Source organism: Sminthopsis crassicaudata, chromosome 2 (assembly GCF_048593235.1).
Source record: "Sminthopsis crassicaudata isolate SCR6 chromosome 2, ASM4859323v1, whole genome shotgun sequence".
NCBI classification, from domain to species: Eukaryota; Metazoa; Chordata; class Mammalia; order Dasyuromorphia; family Dasyuridae; genus Sminthopsis; species Sminthopsis crassicaudata.
Genome location: NC_133618.1, coordinates 543219609 through 543225369, shown reverse-complemented (window position 1 = coordinate 543225369; position 5761 = coordinate 543219609). Strand labels below are relative to the sequence as shown.

The window sequence follows — 5761 nt, the reverse complement described above, 5'->3', positions numbered from 1 at the left end:
TTGGGATTTCTTGGCTTACAGGCTGGACTCCTGTAAGCCAAGCTTTGCCATTTCCTTCTCCAGCTCATTTTACAAATGAGGAAACTGAAACAAATGGGGCTGAGAGCCTTGCCCCTGGTTACATAGTAAGCGTCTGAGGCCAGATTTGAACCTAGAGGATGTGTTCCAGGCCTGATGCTCTAACCATCAGACCACCTACCTCTCCTGTGTTATATAAATTGAGAGAAGGTTAGCACTCCTCTTGATAACAATGGAGACTGTTTATATATAACTTAATGCAATTTCTAGAAATAAATTTTCCATCTGGCCTTTCAGGATATCAGTTTCCCTTTCATAACAAGTAATTGAGACTTTTAAAATCTAAGAACAGTAATGAGTTTATTGTAGAGAATAGAGACTAAGACCAGAAGCTGAATTGGAAGTGAAATAAATCCACCCAAATATTTGCACCTATTCTTCTACTGGTATGAAATTTAATGTACATTCAGGCTAGTTTTTCCTTCCCTCAGTATTGCATACTACTCTTTCTAAGCTGTAAAATCAGAAAAAGAAAAAAAAACTGTTATAGGCCTATTGTCATCCTTGCTCTAATACAGGTTTTCTTTTATCCATGTTAGTTAGACAATGGAAATAACCTCAATCCACAAAAGTACCAAAACTTGTTTTTAAGAAGGATTTGTCAGTTTTCCTCTCAAAATTGTCTCAGCTATTCTCAAAGAGCTAAATTAATTGGTTGGTAATTCTTCTGCCCATTCTTTAGAGAAAAGATTTAGTAAATGTAGGGAAATGGTCAAAAGACATTGATAGGGGAAAAGACAAATAACAAGAGATCATGATAATCCACAAACTGAATAACCAGTTTTTGAATACTGGATATTTGACCTACTTGATATTCACTAAGTACTTACAGTGGGCTAAGATATTTTCTTTCTTTTTTTCAAAATTTCCATCTAATCCTATTATGTTTGCTCTTAGGGACTTCAATTGCCAAGAGTCTATGAGGGTTTTTCAGAAAGCAAATTTATTAAACATTTTAAAGATAGTGATTCATGTGCAAAAATGTTTGTGGTAGCCTTTTTTGTAGTGGCAAGAAACTGGAAACTGAGTGGATGCCCATCAATTGGAGACTGGCTGAAAAAGTTATGACATATGAATGTTATGGAATATTATTGTTTTATAAGAAACAATCAACAGGGTGATTTTAGAGAGGTTTGGAGAAACTTGTATGAACTGATGCTAAATGAAATGGAGAGAACTAGAAGATCACTGTACATGGCAACAAGATCATATGATGACCAATTCTGATGGACATGACTCTTTCCAACAATGAGATGATTCAGGCCAGTTCCAATGATCTTGTGATGAAGAGGGCCATCTACATGCAGAGAGAGAGGACTGTGGGAACTGAGTGTGGATCACAACATAGACTGACTTTCAATCCTTTTGTTGCTGTTTGCTTGTATTTTGTTTTCTTTCTCAGTTTTTTTTTTTCCTTCTTGATCCGATTTTTCTTGGGCAGCAAGATAACTGTATAAATATGTATCCATATGTTGGATTTAACATATATTTTAACATATGTAACATGTATTGGAATACCTGCCATCTAGGGGAAGGGGGAGAGGGAAGGAGGAGAAAATTTGGGACACAGGTTTTGCAAAGGTCATTGTTGAAAAATTACCCATGCCTATATTTTGTAAATAAAACACTTTAATAAAAAAAAATTAAGAAAGTGATTGTTACAAGCATCACCATCCATCTCAAAATATATTTGTGTGCTAATTTTAAAAGAGAAATCAACATTTTGAAATTTTTCAAATTGTCTTAAAAAATCAAGGATGTATTTATGGCTCATAATAATTACCTATAATTTATCCTAATAGTGAGTAAAACTTGAAAACACAAAGCATTAAACATGAAACAATTGATTCACCCTCATAATGCTAAACGTGATTACTTTTGTTTCTGCTCATTGCTGAGTGTAATGATGTGTATGAGGATAGAGATCCTATAATGAAGATGTTTTGTAAAAGTCATGAGAAGGCGAATGTCCTCATGAGAAGGCTAATGTCTCATGAGACAGAAAATGTCTGTCTCAAATGGTTGAGATATACATGCCTCATCTCACAGTACAGTTTGTCTTAAATGTAAAAATAATACTGAATGAACCATTTTTGATAAATTTTCTTCACACCCCTCAATTGTTTGCTTGTATTTATACTTAAAAGTGGGCAGTTAAGTGGGTAGTGTATAGAGTGCTAGAACTAGAGTAAGAAAGACTCCTCTTTCCAAGTTCAAATATGGTTTATTACCTGCATGATGCTGGGAAAGTCATTTAACTTTGTTTACCTTAGTTTTCTCATCTATAAAATGAATTAGAGAAGAAAAGGGCAAACTACTTCAGGATCTTTGCTGAGAAAACCCCAAATGGGGTCACAAAGAGTCAGACAAAACTTAACAACAAATATTTATAGATACTACTTTTAAAAATAGATAATCATTAGGACAATTTATTTCTATTTTTCTGTTGTAGGACTTGGAGGTATTTTCTTCCTTACCCCATTCACATATGATTCATCCAGACAAGGTAATTCCATGTTCAAAGTTCTCCTTGTATCCACATTGACTGAAAACTTCAGCTTTCACTCCTCTAGTATTTTAACGTGTTTACCTTTCTTATGCAGAAGACACAAGTGCAAAGCAAAGACATTTAAAGAACAATCAAGTTAAAAAAAAAAACCTCAATCAAATATTTTCCCATGTCTGGCCTGCTCTCCCATAAAAATACATGCATAGGCTCATGTGAGAATAGGCCATATAGAGAGAGATTTAACTCTATAACTACAGGACCATGGATATCTTCTGGTGATGTCATTGCACCTGCACATCCTGTCTGCTCCCTTTCCTAGGCTCTATTCCAAAGGTTGTCCCCATCCAATATGTTCTGGATACAAAGTCTATGTCAAAGCTATCATTCATATTGGGTATTGACATCCCCCTCACACACACACACACACACACACACAAACACTAATCTCTTGGTTGCTACTCTGTCAATTGAGGCTGACTGATACCTTGTCATTGTTCTGTACCCTACACTACTTGAAGTTTTGATGGAATAACCTTGAATAGCTGACAACCCTGGATGGGATGCCAAGTTGATCTGATTTGTGCAGAACACTTCTATCCTAAGAGCAGATTGTCTAGCTATGTTTGTTAGTAACTATTCCCTGTGGGCCTTAGTAACTTCAATTTTCTCCCTCCTGACTTGTTCTAACCTATTAGAACTTGGCTGAGAGTTCATATTTTCTATCTTTTCACTTTGGGCAGCATTTTTGTTACTATGTCTTCCTTCTCAAAACAAAGTAAAACACTTTGATAGTCTTGATCCAACTCAAATTTTCTATCTATTCCTATGGTCACCACTCTTCAGTCTTTCACCCCTCTTACCTGGAATATTAAAATCACCTCCAAATTAGTCTCTCTATCTCCACTCCTCTCTCTACTTTTCAAACATCTTTCAAACAGCTATCAAAATAATCTTGAACTGCTCTGACTGTAGTACTAGCCTACAAAGGAACTTTCAGTGTCTTCTTATTGCCTCTAGAATAAACTACTTACTCCTAATATTGGCATTTTAGATTCTACACACTCTGGCTCCTATTTTTCCATTAATTTATCATTATCTGTTCTTCATGTTCTCTCCTTTCTACTTCAGCCTATACTGCTAACAGAATTTCAGACAGAGGCTGAAAAAAAGATGATACTTTTTTCTGCCTTCTAACCTCCATTCAAGAGAAAGAAAAATTATTCCTGCTAAGGTCTTTTAGCACTTTTTTTTTTTTAACCTTGAAACTCCATCTCTTATCTTCATGCATTTGTTATAATAAGCCACCTCCATGCTTTCATGATTTTCCTTTTTGTTAGTGTTTGCTCAGATTTTCTTAGAACATTTAGATCTCTCCTTTTCCCCCTTTACTCTCTATATTATATAAAATACTTATTTAATATATACTTCCTACCCACAATAAAATGTCGAGCTCTTTGAGGTCTGGGACAAGTTCCTCTTGGTCTTTAGATTTTTCAGTGCCTTGTACATAGCAGGTACCTAATAGTTATTTAAATCTCTATCAATGGTTGATCAATTTCTAAAGTGAAAGCACTTTTCAAAGTTAAAAATCAAACCACATCTCAGATTTTACCTAGAAATATCATGTCAGATAGAAAGCAGCTAATTTTAATTAAAGAGAAACCAGCAAATTTTACTTGGCAGTTATATATGTCTTAAATCCTCTTGTGGCATTTGTCCAAATACAAAGTTCAGAATTATTATCTTGCATGGATCGTGCATGGATAAATATCTTTGTAAACTTTTTTCTTGTAACCATTCCCCTCTATTTAGTTTATAAGACAGGTATTTTATATTGCTTCAAATGTTTCTGATAACCAACGAAGAAAGAATGAATCTCCTAAGATTCCTAGATTAAGAACAGAAAACCAGAAAGATTAGGGCTGGGGTAAGTTCCCAGATTCTGGTTTACTCTCCATGGCATTAGAGTTCAAATTAAGTAGACAAATAGGATCTTACAACTCTGAAAGCTAAAGCACAGAGACTCCTTTTTCCAAACTGGCCAAGGAAAACATACTTTTTAGAAAAATAAAATCAGTAATAAATGTTAAGACTATGAGATTATCTCCAATCTGGGTTAAATTTTATTGGTTTTCTTATAATCTATGTTAGTATTAGAATGTAAATGTTGTGATTTGTTACATATGAATATTGTGGGAGATAAACTGCATAAGAGAACTAGTAATACTATGATGATGAAAACAGCCAGAAGCTTCCCAGATGCTGATTCTCAAGGAGACTAGAATGGTTTCTGGTAAATCTTATAACTCTTCATTTTAACTGAGCTCTGGAATGTGACCTTTCTGAATAAAATGTAACTTGTAAGACTTTTTCGAGGAAGGAATGGATGCCCTCTGATCTGAGTCGCCACCCGTCAGTAAACACTGTCACTAAGAAAAATGCTAGAGAAAATGAACTGTAAGGCAGCCAAAAGGATGGGAATCACAGTGAAAATGGAATGATATATCTTACTATTTTCCCAACTAACAAAGCTTTTCAGAATCTCAAAGCCCATTTAAAAACAAATCCAAGGAGATGCTGTTTTTCTATATACATCGGTTACAAAAAACAAGTCTGCCACTTACAACCAGCTGCACTCTTCATAATTTAGTGTTATAGTCAGCAACTATAGAAAGGCAGCATGGATTATTAGAGAAGGTCCTGGAATCAGGAAGACCTAAATTTGAATCCTACCAAATATAACTGCTGTATGACCCTGGACAAAGAATTATGAGCTTTTTTTTACCCTTAACTTTTCTTAGTTAAGTTCTTAACCTTTTTGAGTCTGTTTCCTCCATTTGTAAAACAAGAATAATAATAATAGCATAGAGTTGTTGCCAGCATTGAATGAAATCATGTATGTAAGACACTGTAAACTGTACCGTACATAAATGCAAGCCATTATTTTTACAGAGTAGTAGCTCATTCTGATATCCATTTCCATCACCAAATTGTTTGCTCAGTTGCTCAGTGTCAGTATAAGAAACCTTTGAATCCCTCCTTTTTTTTTTTTTTAATATACTAGGATGCTTTGTTTAATATCCGCTATGTACTTAAATCAATAAGGAAAAATATTCTTTCTATAAGTTTTTGAAGGAAATCCTTGCAAAATTTAAGAAATGCCTTATCAATAAT

The 5761-nt window shown here is 34.5% G+C and overlaps 1 pseudogene; it reads left to right on the top strand.

Moving 5' to 3' along the window:
- The first annotated feature begins 206 nt into the window (after positions 1 to 206).
- Positions 207 to 300, top strand: LOC141559297 (U6atac minor spliceosomal RNA; annotated as a pseudogene).
- The last annotated feature ends 5461 nt before the right edge of the window (positions 301 to 5761 follow it).